Here is a 14,482-nt window from a genome sequence, read left to right on the forward strand (position 1 = left end):
AGTGTTTCTACTTTGTTAACAGCTAAGTACCTGTGGCTGTTAAAAATAATCTTTCCTGTATACAAATTATAGCACCCCAGGAACAATTCATATTTTTTTGAAAATTGGAAGAAGTGTATGAAAAATATTAACAGGGTCCTATAGGTATTCCAGGCTAAAAAGCTGTATAGAGCCCTCTGTATTAAGCATGCTGTGCACATGATTGTAGAAGCCACAACTCAGTGATGCACCTGGTTCCTTTCCTGTCTTTGTCCCTGTCAAGTGAGTTGATGAAATGTCAATTTTGAAATTGTTTTCTTCAGATACAGCTAGATTTCACATGATAATATAATCAGATATTAGTGACAAGAAAATCATGGCTAAGCATCTTCACATGAGATTGACACCTGGCCTCCACATCCTTTGGTGTGTCAGTATATATATGTATATATATGCAATAATAAAGCATTGGCTTGTGCCAGAATAAAACTAGTGTACTGGAATAAAGCTGGCCAGACTCTATAGAAATCAGGCAGGTATGTAGATTTTCAAATTCCTTTCCTTGGGAGGTTTAGTTGTCTTAATGAGTACAGCAGCCCTTTCAGCTGTACAGAAATTATTTGAGTTGGAAAGTTACTACTCCTGCCCTTTCCAACAGCTTCTGTCACAGGCAAAGCTTTATGCCTTTTCTGCAACAATGTCTATGGTAGCTGTATGCCAGAAAGCAGACCTTGACATTTCTGTTTGTGAAAAATGGATGGAATTGTGTTTACTTCATCTCTGGAAAGAGCAAAGTGGACCTGAAGCATGCTGTATTTTAGAAAGGAAGAAAAGCACAATGAATTTATTTAAAAGCAGGTGAATGCACACATATATTTAGGCATATCTCTTTCCATCCAGGGGAGGTTAGACTGTCCTGCCACAGAGTAATAGCAGAAAATATCATGAGGGTACAGTATATTGAAGTCACTTGGGTTTTAGGCATTGCTTCTTATAACTAGAATTTTGCACCACAGGTATAAGAAAAATACTGCCTTGCCTTTACTATTGCTCAGACATAACTGCTAGTAAATGCTGGTGACCTTTCAGACAAAATACAATATTTTGCAAATAAAGGAAGGATAAAAATTAATACTTTAATGTATTAAGCATCCTGCTGCTAAGGCAAAGAGGAAGCAAAAGGTGGAGATGCATGTTCAGTCAGAGTACTGACCTAGGATGAGATGAAGGTATACTTCCCAAAGTGTGGAAGTATTCTTTTCTTCTGCCACCTTTTAAAAAATTGCTTTATTTCCAAGTGTTATACAAGCTTATCAGAGGCTTTAACCCAAAATAGCTAAGAACAAATCTTACCCTGTGCCTTTGCTGGAGCAGTTGTGCTGAGAACCCTGTCAGATGCTCATACTCAGGAACTGTGAGGGGACTGACACAAAGTGTTTCCAAGACTGCAAGGAGACAGTAAAAAAGAATGAGCTTTGTACAAATGTCTCAGAGGGAACTTTAATAAAAAAAGGGAAGGAGAAATGGACTTTTTCCAAAATCTGCAAGTCATTGATATTGATCTTTCTGGGCCCAGTGTATGATCATACATTTGCTTATATCTTGCATATAAGAATATTTACAAATACTGTTTAAAGAGAATTTACTAACAGGATTTATACATGTTTTGAACTTCATTGAGGAATACTGCTGCAGATCTGTGGCACTCCCTGCTCGTGTACTACAGGAAACTTTTGTCCTGTGCTGGATATATGGGAGAAGGAGTCACAGAGAGAGGAAAAGGTTTAAGAGCACCCAATAGTTTCTTGGGTGCATTTCTTGGTGCATCCAAGAAATTATTTTGAGGCTGCATGAGTAATGGCAGAAATATTTCAAAGGAAAGCAGTAAAACAATAAAAAAAAATGAAGGAAAAGAGTTGGGGAGGGATCCAGCTGAATTGAAATTATCTCAAATGCAGGAATGACTTTATTCCCTGGATACACCCCCTTTCTGTACAATGTCTTACATAATTAATATGAATTTTCTCAGGCAAAGTTTGTTTTTACAATTTGAAAGGAAAAGAAAAATAGAAAGAAAATGAAAAGCATCAAGCCATTGTGAGAGTTAAAAAATGTGAGTTGTGCCTTCGAATCCCTAATTTGAGGTATATGCCATGGAAGAATTTTATTTTTGTCTAGCTCAAATTGGTCTCACAGCACAGCCTCTGAGCTGGGAGAGGAAGGAATGTGATGTTTGTGGCACATCCCTGCAGGGAGCATCAGAAACAGCTGAAGACTCCTGTAGGACTTTCAATATAACATACAATACACTGTGGAGAAAAGCCTTTCCAGAACATTGTCTTTTACATGGACATGTGACAAGTGCCTTCATTAGGGCTTGAGGCAAAGTCACTACTGAGTCCTGATGTATTAGAAGGCTGCTAGGGAGCAAAATGAAAAAGCAGAAGGTCAAGCTGCTTCCTGATGTGTAGGGAAACCTCCACCTCTCTTGCACAGGCTGGTGGCCTTTCTGACTGCTGCTATGTTACTGGAGCTTGAACCATCAAGCTGCCTCTGGGGACACAAAATGCTTGCCCAGGCTATACAGTTGATGTGACTGTCAGATGTGTTGGGTGATTGATGACTGTTCAAGGTGTTTTTGTAAATTGGCCTTGCATCCTGGATGGTAGAAAGAATAAATTTGATAGTTACTGTGATTTTTTTAAAGAGCATACCTTGTCAGAAGTCAGACCTCTGCAGATTGCTTTCTGATCCTACTGAACAGCATGTCAAATATATGGCTGTTTTATGAGCATCTTTCCACCTTCCCAATTCCAAAAGTTTCTGGGGAGACCAAGGCTCATGAGCAGAGTGCTAATATAGCCCATAAATCGTGTTGATGGCAGTACAGTGCCTGAACATTCCCAGGGGAGAAGGTTTTACAGTCTTACCAAAATAATTTGTACAACATCAGGCATGATGCCTGCCATAACGACCATAGCTTGAGTCCATGTGGCAGTTTACAGTTAGCTGCCATTCACTTCTATTTAATTTGTAGCAAGGCTCAGAGGATAACAGGCAGGCTTAGGAAGGCAGCATGCATCTCAACAGGTTGACACTCACCAGTTTGTGTGATCTGGACAAGCTCCTGCAGCTGCACCTGCAGCTCAGGGTGTGCTGGTCCCAAGCTTCACCGAGTAGAAGTTTCATCCTTCTGTAGATCCTTCCTACCATCTGAACAAAAACTATCCAAGATGGAAGGGTTAAGCACACTAGTGCTTAGTACTCTGTGCCAAAACAACTGTCTTTTACATGCCCATCTTAGAGAAACAGCCCAAAATCCTCTGAATGCAGAGTAAGAGCATGATGAAACCAAAGTTCTACACATCTTGTTCTTATTAAGAATGGCACTCCAGCAAAGCTCAGAGATTGAGTTTAAGGGACCATTGAACACACCTGGTATACCTCTCCTAATGTAATATATGCAATTAATATAAGTTTCTAAGCTGCCAAGACATAATTAAGTGCCTGAGGATTATATCCAAAGGAGGCAACATGCATAACCATTGATATGTTTAATGAGCGCTGATATCTTAAGTTTTTAGATTTTAATTTTTCAGATCTCCTGTACTGCATTAGTGTTTAACTCTGAACTCCATATAGAGTGTTAGTAAGTTCTCTTCATATTTTGGTCAGACAAAACAATCGTTGTAAGCCTGACAACCAAGGACATCCTTGGCCTCAGGCCCCGAAAATTATAAACAAAAATGAATGGGGGAAAGAGCAAACATAGGGGCTTCATTACCTGAAGCTGTAGTTGGACAATTAACCCCTGATATGCAAACAGACCAAACTTATATCTGTCTGAAAAACTCGTGACCGTCGCCCATCTTGAGTGTAGCCTCTGCAAGGCTTTTTCACTGCCCAAGGTGTATCTATTGAAGGCCTTTAATAAATTATTTATTCCCTGTCTAGCCTCTGTTCTAGGCAGCCATTCCAAGGCATTGGTGCTATGCATAAATGCAAAACAGGACTAATGGAAGAGGCCATAACCCAGAGCTACCCCTCAGTTAGGTGTATGGTGTCAAACTCACTTTGACTCTTCATTTAATTTGTTTACCATTTTCTTCCAGTGGAAAAGGAAGATATAAATGGGACAGAAGAGATTCTTTGTCTGAGGTCAAAAGAAACATTCCCATATTTCACAGTCTGTAATGTCTTAAATACTTGATAAAACACTAACTTCCTTAGCTCACACAGAAAGGAAATTATATGAGATACTTGAAGACTGAATTAAAGGTAATCTTGGAAAAGATCCCTTTAGGCAGAGATGATAGCATTCATCACACCAGGGCTGGTGTGCTGGGTACCATGTAAAGATGTAGGGAATGACACTTTGTCCCCCAAGTCCCAGTTATTGTCCTCCTCTGGTAATGTTAAGTGCAAGCCCAGTAGCCTGTTTGCATACTCTTTGATTGGTATCAATGTTTGTATTAGTATTCAAAAAACAACAAAGGGTGTGTTAAAAATAGCAGAGATGACAGAAAGAGGGCAATTACTTGGTTGTGTGAATAGGAAGGATAATATTAAGTTACTGTGTAATTAAGGTTAGACCAAGGTGAAACAAAGATAGCAAACAAGGAAAGTGAGGAAAGGTTACTCATTGTGGACCCAAACCTATCCCTGCTGAATTTAATAACAGGTTTACACCGACCTCTGTGAAAGCGAGTAGGAGTAGGCTTGAGGTTAATATAGAGACATGTTCATAAGGCAGTTTAGTGAAACCTGATAATGCATAATAGGAGAAAAAAGCACAGACAAATGTGAGAGAATTTATTGAACTGAGCTCTCATCTTGGAAGCAGTTTGATAACTGTTCTCACACATCATGCTGTGGGCTTATTATGAGAGATGAAATGCATGGTTTTGTTTCATATTAGATTATTTATGGGATTTCTTCAGGGCAAATTGTTTCAAAGATCTGAACTTGGATGTGTTCTGCCACTGGTCACTCTCAGGCTGCATGGCTGCTTACCAGCAGGGTACCAGTGTTATTTTCATGCTTGACTGGGAAACATTTGTAGCCTAAATCCCATCTTGTTTGCAGCTATCAGAAAATGCTGTGTTCTTTTACTGAACAGGCATGGAAGTTATTGATTTCTTTTCTGTGTTCATGGAGACATTTCTTGGGATTTGTTGGGACTGCCTAAAACAGTTCAAGAAAATTGTGTGTGAGACAGAGAAGGAAACAAATTAAATCTTCAGAGAGGAAAAGGAATTAAATGATGAAAGATGGTGGTAAATTACTTAGCTAACAAATAGGTGCCTTGAAAATTGAACTACAAATTAGGTTATCTAATTTTTCACCACAAACCTAAGCAGTTCCATTAATATGATTTCCATCGTGTAATAATATTTCATGGTTCATCAGGAGCTTCCTGAGACATCTTAATGTCAGCTAGAAACAGCAGTAATACAAATCTTTTTATTCCAGGTAAGGTGATGACACTTTTCTGAAGAAAAGGACAGTAAAAATAATGATGTTGTTATATTCATGTTACCAAAGAAGATAGTGCTGTTTGTGTCCAGCTGAATAGAGCATTAAGTCATAATTTAGACAAACAAATCTGATCCCTTTACCATCCTGCATGTTGTCAACACTGCCCCATGGGGCTGCACTGAGGGGTTGTTGAGATGTACAGTGGCTCTGCTCCAGGCAGGCATCCTCTGAGGCAGGATCCAGAGCTTTTGTTTCTTCACTGGTGCCTTCTGACCTTTACCAACATCTTTGTGAGTGTTGGATCAGATTTTCCAGATTTCCCAGCAATTGTCTTTGTGTCCACTAGCACTGCATAAAATCACTCACTTGGAGCACATGCTGCAATTATTAGTGATTTGATTTTCTCATATATATATTGTACTATGTTTCAGCATTAATTATACAGTAAGAAAAATGCATATTTCACAGTATGTTATCTCATTTCACCTGCCTGCACACTGATATTCAGCAACCTCATTTTCTAATATGCAGTTTATTTTTCTCTTCTTTAAAATATGTTTTTAAATTAAGTTGTAGGTGGGAGACCTTCTGTGAATTTATGGGAGGCTTTTGTTTCTGTCTGTTCCCAGAGCACCTTGCTACATCTCGTTTTGTGATTAATTCAAAGAGTCTAAGTGGCAGAGACAGATGAGCCGACAAACATGGGCCTGTATAGCAATACAGAGTGCATGTTTGACAAAAGAGGAGGGAAATATAAATTTTCCTTTTGAGAGGTAACTTCAACCTTTACATGATTTCAACATGATTTTGGATTTCATCTCCCTTCCCCTCCCCACTTTCTTTCCAAGTGATTAATCAGAGAAGTCATCCAGTTGTTATTTTGCACTATCAGATGTGGCAGTGTTTAGCTGTGGCAAATGACAGCATGTCTAATGTGTGGCATTTTAAAGAATTACTGACTTTTATATCAAGTTGAGCAGGTTGTGTGGCCTCCTTCATAGGTACTGATAAGGGTGGCAAATCAGATCCAAATCCTGTGACAAGTTCTCTGCCAATTTCAGACAAGGAATGTGCATTTATTTGTTTCCAATAGTTAATGTCTTGTCAGATAACATTTTGAAGCTCAGGAATGGCAGATCAGAATAAAGACCTGAAGAAAAATAGTTCAGCAATATTGCAGAAGCAGCTCTTCCTTTCTTTTCCTGTCAGCCCACCAGTGCTTCCTACCAAGGCACTCATTTGGGCAGGACCCTGCAGAGGCTTGGCAGGGGAGCTGCAAAAGCAGACTGACCCTTTACCAGTGATGCTCCTTCAAGCCGTGGAAATAGAACTTTCCCGTTTTGATTCTAACTCTAAATGAACTATATATCATCCATAAGGTGATGTACAATGTCTAGCTGCAGGATCCAGTTTCTTCATTGCTATGATATTGCTTTACCCATGGCTGAAGTGATGATGTCTGTCTTTTAAAATTCTACAGATCATCCCTAAATTAACTGAAATCCACACAACTGATTTAGGAGCTTGTATCTCATTAAGTCCAAAGGATATAATATCAGTATACTCAAAAGTAATAAGCTGTGAATCCTAGTGACTTGGACAGGAGAACCTGCAGTTAAACTTCTTAGAGGTGGATTTTAAGATGGGATTTCAATGCCTAAATATGCAGATGGTTTCTCATTACCTTTTGCAACAAGCACTATGAAAAGGTGTCCAGCAGGATTTGATTCTCCTAGATGTGTGCATCTGAAAGTTAACTTTCAAAAATCTGCTTTGAGGCCTTTTAAAAATATTACCCCATTAGAGTGTCCAAGGGCTGTATCTTGAGAGCTTTAAATGCAATTTGGACTTCAGGCACCTTCTGTAAAAGTTCTGGTTTTGGCCTTTGTCACAGATGTGTAGGGGATCTGATTGAGTCTGCTTTCATCTTCCTGAGGTGTGCATGCTTTTGGGGAAGGAGGTGGATAGCTGGAAACAAAGTGAAAGTGCATTTGTTCATACATGCAAATGATTATTCATGGAATATTTTTGCTTCGTTGGCCATCTTCATCAAGTATCCACCCACCTACAATAAATGGACTCAGAATGTCACAAAAATAAGGGCTCTAATTGTTAACACACTGAAGGCTGGATTCAGATGAAGATCTGAATAACAGGTCTTTAGTTACATTGCCTTCAAAGTCAGACAGCAAGAGCATCACAGGATTGGATCTGATTTCTATATGGACACAAGAATTAAAAAATCCCACCATACTTTGTAGAAAACCCACTAGAAACAGGAAAAAAGAAAATACGATATGCAGCACATGTATGATTTAAGGAGTGATTATTGTTGGGTACCTGCAGGTACATACATTTGGGTAGATAAAACATTTGTAGGTGAGTCTTCCTTTTAAGAGCAGCTCTGACTTTACATTTCAAAGGCAAAAATCATTATTTTATTCCTGCTTCTTTTTGAGAAAAGAAAATCTTCACCTCATCTCCTATTTAAAGATCCTCTTACTGCTGTGCCTTCTAACTATCAGTCTTCATTTACTTTTCTGTACAGAAGAATTAGCCTTGTAGAAGGGCACTTTGAAAAAAGTGCAGTGTAATTCCTTAGTACATCAACACTCGTTGAACTCTTGCTGGTTATACCAGGTGAAAAATGCTGATGGGTGTCTGTACTTCATCTCAACAAGAGTATGATGATCAATTTATTTTTTTGTCAAATACATTCTGTAATATGTTGCATTTTGTGTGGTTGACTATTCTGATAAAATCAATTTAATTAACTAGCAAGATGTGACAGAACATATTCAAGAAGTGTCATTAATTTCAAAAGAATAACAATTTCAACTAAAGACAAATTGCCAACCATTCTAATGAGGTATCTCAACATCAGCAGGATTTCATGCTAATGATTAAAATGAGATTTCAGGGCTTCTAAAAATTCGTGATTATAAGCCAAGATATTGCATTAATAGCAGGGTACACTGTCACTATTTAGTCACCAAATCATCCGTATTTCCAGCATATTCTTATTAGTTCCTGTGTGTGTAAGTTGGAGAAGGGAAACAAATTACCCTGTGCTCAGCTTGTTATTCAGGAAAGTTTCTGTGGGGAGGCAGGTGGTGTCCTTACAGCACATCTCAGACTTTGTGGGGTGCATGTTTCTTATGAACAAATAAGCACTGGTGTATGCAGCTTACTGGAGTTTACACTGATGTACTGTGCTATCACTCCATATTATTATAGTGTGTGGCTGAATATCAGCAGGGTCTATTACAACACTGGATGATTAAAGTGCTTCTTGACTTCCCACAAGATTTTAAATTCAGGATGAAGGAAGGGGAGGCATAGTTGGTGAGAGAAACACAGAATGAAAGTGAGAGGATTATGCTTCAGCAGCCTTTGTGATAAAATGCTAGTAATTAGTTTCAGTAAAATCCCATAATAGTTTTTTTGTGCTTTACAGGAAACCAAGTGGCAGACAGATAAAACAAATTACTTTACTCAGGGCAATTAGCATGCTATTTCAAGGTTCTGACTATGTTTCCTCACGACTGCAAAGATCATGTCCTATTTTTCCAAGAACTTTATGTTCCTGAAAATCTCATCCATTTTAAACCTATCATTGTGTACATAGAGCTACCACATCTGTGAGCACAGCCTGCATTGCAGGGGCAGCCCAGGAGATAATGAGTTCTGGGAGCACATTGAGGGGAGGGGGAATTCACAGCACTTGCTGCTTACTCATCTGAAAGAAACCCCCAGTGTCACTGTTGTGTGCCTGGCTCTCTGACACAAGGAAAACATTTGGGCTTTATAGTCCTGCACTCTTGTGCTGCACTGGTACATCAAAGTGAAATTGTGCACTGCAGTTTTTAACTGTTCACAATTTCATGGCTGTTTCTTGATAGAGACCCCATCAGAAAGGAACAATTATTTTTTGGCAAATTAGTGCAAAGGTTTCAAACTAATCAGAAATAGTGGTGAAAAATGGGTTTTCAAATATTTTTCTTTTGATTTAAAAAACTTTTCAAGTTTGTGTTTCATGAAGGTATTTGTTAAATTGAAGAGTGGCTTAATATATGAGTAGTTCAGGCATTAAAAACTGACAATAAAAAAAGAAAATTTGAACCTGTATGGTAAATGACTATTGAACCTATATTGAAATTACTATGGAGAGCACATCCTAATGTACAGTCATCATTTACTTCAGGCTTAGTTTAAATAAAATTATGCAAAACATGAAGACCTTCAAATTTACAAATGGGAAGTTGAATTTCCTTTTTTGAAGAGAAAGCTTTTGTTACTGCACTGAGACCAAGGTAACTGTACTGATATAAAATGTAAGCAATGGCATAGAAAGGAGTAGCAGGTTGTCTGGCCAGACTGTCCAAGGGCACCAGCTCTCCTCACTTAATCTGCCTGGCTATGGTAAAAGCGAAGAATGTGAGTTTCACACCAATTTCTGCAAGAACCTGAATTCCACTCCTGAGCTGTAGAAGTGCTGCATTTTAGTTAGGCTTGGTGGTGTTCAACATGTTTTTTTACTGAATATTGGTTAAAGTCAAGGCTTATTCTGGTTTTCATCTATAGACTGCTTCAGCCTCCTCCTGTCTCACTTCTGAACCTTCAGTCCAGCTATTTAATTTCAGATTTGGCCATCCAGCTGTTTTAAATCACAAGTTATAGCTTGTGCAGCTTGGATGAAACTTAGTGCTGGCATCCCAAAGAAGAAATTTCATTGATATGAACATACAATTTTCATAACTCATTTTATTAGTATCATTACTTCTAAGTTGCATCAATTGGATTGATATTATTGGATATTGAATGAGACCTTGCACATTTATTAATTTATTCTCTCTGCCAGATGGAGTGAAGGAGACTTACTTGTCTAAGGTAGAGACACCAATAATTGAATTGCTAAATATTCAAATTTATTAGCAGCAATCAGAAGAAGAATTGAATTGTTTTAATCATGATCTCTTCCCATTACTCACCTTCTCTTCCTACCAGTGACTCATAGTAGTAAGAAAATAAAAGAAAAAGGAAAGAAAGAAAAGAAAAAAAAGAAAAAGAAAAAGAAAAAGAAAAAGAAAAAGAAAAAGAAAAAGAAAAAGAAAAAGAAAAAGAAAAAGAAAAAGAAAAAGAAAAAGAAAAAGAAAAAGAAAAAGAAAAAGAAAAAGAAAAGGAAAGGAAAGGAAAGGAAGAAAAGAAAAGAAAAGAAAAGAAAAGAAAAGAAAAGAAAAGAAAAGAAAAGAAAAGAAAAGAAAAGAAAAGAAGAAAAGAAAAGAAAAGAAAAGAAAAGAAAAGAAGAAAAGAAAAGAAAAGAAAAGAAAAGAAAAGAAAAGAAAAGAAAAGAAAAGAAAAGAAAAGAAAAGAAAAGAAAAGAAAAGAAAAGAAAAGAAAAGAAAAGAAAAGAAAAGAAAAGAAAAGAAGAAAAGAAAAGAGAAGAAAAAAGAGATCCTAATAGGGATATCTTGAAACAGGAAAAGTTGGAGGAGGCAAATGGCATGTTTGTGATTCTGACAAGTAAATAACAACACTCAGCCTACTTGGATAACAGTGGTGGGGGGAACCTATGGGCTGCAGGTGGTGGCTCTACTGAATGTTTGTAAATGACTTTTAGCAAAAGAAAAAAAGGAGAGAAAACAATTCATTACAGTTTACATTATTATTGTCCCATGTGGTAGTCAAACTTGGATCTTATCTATGTCCCTGATAATATCAAACTTTTGTAATTGGAAGAATACACCTAGAATGAACTAAGACTCCTGAACAGCCCAGCTGATTGACAAGGTTGCCATCAGAAAAAATAATTAAAAGAGAAAAAGAAATATGGATAGAAATTATTTATCTTTGATGAAGGAATGCACTTGGAGTTTGTGTAACATGGCCAGAAATCCTTTTGGGCTTAAATGCATTTAAATGGCCAGGGACAGCTGATAAGTGCTTGAGAATCTCAGATGTTCTGACCAAAATAATTTCCTGAGGTAAAGCCACTGGGATCCAATTGATATTTTTAATGTGGATATAATGTGAATATAAATTGAGGAAAGAAAACTGTTCAAAGCAAAATTCCTCAGTAGCAATGAGGCTGCATGCTCTGTGGGAGAGGTGACCACAACCAGTTTTACACAGATATGTGGATTTGTTGGTTTGGATGATAAAGGGGAGTATTTGAAAATAATTCATTAGACTTTTCTTGGTGATGACACCTTTACTGCCTATTGATCAGCTTGCTCTGCCAGATGGAAGGTGGTGCTACAAATGCACTGCCACATTTTAAGTTGATGTTTGCTTAAAAATGTGGGCAGGAAGATTGTCAGTTTTGTTTCTTTATTCCTGCCCAAGTACACGTGAGTTTCTGCAATAATTTTGATATAAATGTTCAGATACATATCTAGTGAAATAATTAATATCCATCTATTTAGTTCTGTCAAGTGTTCAGCCAACTTGGTGGTCAACACTGCTATTGTCATATATATGTATTTCTATTCATGAACAGGAGTTATAACAAGGCTACCTAAAAACTTCTGTTGCATTGTCAATTAAAAAAAAAGTTTATGACAGGAAAAAAAAAAAAAAAAAAGAAGCACTTTAGCACATTTTGCCCGAGAATAATAATGGAGACTCACATGCTAAACAAATCTTTTGTGGGCAGAAGTAAGCTCCCAGAAAGAGTTTGTCAACATTTGAGCCCCCGAGTCTCACTTTAAAATTGAAAAGATCATCCTTTATGTTAACCATTTACCTTACAGTTAACCATTTATCCTTTAAAGTTCAGCCCTAAAAAAATGATTGCAAGAATGATATAATGGGTATTGTGATAATTTTCAGTAATGAGAAACCTCATGTGCTCAATTCCTAAATAAAACTGTCTCATTTTCTTCTATCAGCCAGCCCTAACACATAGCTTGAGAATATGAAAGTCATCTCAAGAGGATGGTTTCCTTCATGTTCACAGTTTACTAACAATAATGTACTTATCTGGGCCTTAGCAATTCCATTTGGGATGTGCAAGATGGATTAAAACCCATATCACTCCCCTGTAACATAATGGACTCTGCAGTGCTAACAAGAAGTAGTAAAGGTAATAAAAGTATATTTCAGGCAATAAAGCAAACAGATACCACTACTGAGTACACACTAGGAGCAGATGGCTGTAATAAGACAAACAGTTTGCACAGACACTTTCAGGGAAAAAAAATTGAAAATTCCTTTTTGGTCCTGTTTTCCCCTATGTATTGAAACACCATTAGTCACACAAAAGTGGCTGTGGCTTCCCCACAGAGGCTCAAGCTACTGGACTATTTTCCATTAAAGTTTTTTTTTTTTAAAGGAAAACAAAATATTAAATGAAAGCATAAATAGTATGAAAAGCATCTGCATAGCTCAGAAATTTGTTGTTAAAAAAAAAGAGTCCCAAAGCTAAAATGTTTTAGATGAAAAGATGAAGTCTTTCTGTTGACGCACTTTTCTGGAATCTCATGGGATTTAATTTTTCTTCATCTTGTATGCTTTTTTCCCCATGCATTTAAAATCTCAGTTAAGCCACATCTCTCCTGCAGGCCAGGAACTCCCCAGGGAGGCGTTGTACATCACAGAGAAGGTAGTCTGGTTGGAAAGCCAGGCATGTAGGGGAAAAATGGAAATTGGTGAAGTCTGAATCAAAGTTGCAGTGAGGCATTGCAACTACATTTTCAAATTGTATTATTTCAGCTTTGACTACATTTTTTTTCTAAGTTTTTTGTTTTGCTACACATGGGCAGTCAGATTTGTGATGCAAGGAAGGCTATAGCAGATGATAATGAAAAATCACTTCTAATTTTTTTGGGGGGGTGAGAAGAAGAGAAAAGGAAAATAACTTGTACTGAGCTCTAGCTGTGATAGCAGATGCCTTCTCTGGAGAGTTGGGACCATTGCCCGATTCTGCCCTGACAGTCACATGCCCTGGCATCCTTGGCATCCCTGGCATCCCTGGCATTCCTCCTTCATCCAGTTATTCTGAGGAATAGTGTGAACGTGTGACCATGAAGAGTTGAGAAATTAATTTCTTCCCCTGTCTCTTGATATTTCTGCCAATTGACTGAAATTGTCAACATTTTGGGAATTCAGCTTTCTTGAGCCCTAGGTTCCCAAGCAATAAACAAGAAGGAAAGTTCTGTACAAAAGAAAGTTCCAAACTTTTAAATTGGTTTTGTCTGCCTGTAAAAGAGCACTTAATGTTTGTATCTGTTAAATCTTTTTAATTATTAAGTAGTCCTGAAGGCACCTGTAAATTAAAGGATGATTGGAAGAAATAAGAACATGATGAGGAAATTGGGGATAGAGAGTGTTAAACTAACCTTCAAAGTGTCAGTAATTAAAATTAATTACAGTTCATGACTTGCACTGATTGTAGAAAGAGTGTGATGCTGTAGGGAAATAATATGAAATAATAGGGTAGGAAATATAGGAAATAATACCAGAGGTTATTAGATTTTTTTTTTACCTCACTGGCTATTTGAATATTACCAAAGGAACTTTGAAAAGTTTTTTCTAAGTGGTTAAATTTTGAATCAGTAAGTTTGTTTTGGGTGGTTTCCTTCTTCCAATTAAAAAAAAAAAAACCAAGCTCAATAAAAGGCAGGAATAATTTTTATTTCCAAAAAAGGGACAAAGGTCTTATATTACTTTCTAATGCTCTTAATTCCCAGAAGACCTGACCCCTGCATGTTTGTGTTCTATGAAAGGAACAATAGATCTATGAGTAGCATCTGATTTACAAATATCCATGCTTACTTGCCTTTTAGGAAATAAGGAAATATCATGTGTATTACATGGGCAATTTAGAATGTAGCTATGAAGACTGGACTCCCGAGAGAGAAAGAGGCATCCACTGAAAACAGAGGTGCATATGTGCATAAGTAGAATCAGGAAAAATTATATTAAACTAAAAAAAAAAAAAAGTTCAGGCTATGGTAGCAATGCAGCACCTTCAGTAATCTGAGTCCTGGGTACAGACAATTAAAATGGCATCTTCCAGTGCTGG

This window comes from Lonchura striata, chromosome 1, assembly GCF_050655825.1.
Source record: "Lonchura striata isolate lonStrDom1 chromosome 1, ASM5065582v1, whole genome shotgun sequence".
Taxonomy (NCBI): Eukaryota; Metazoa; Chordata; class Aves; order Passeriformes; family Estrildidae; genus Lonchura; species Lonchura striata.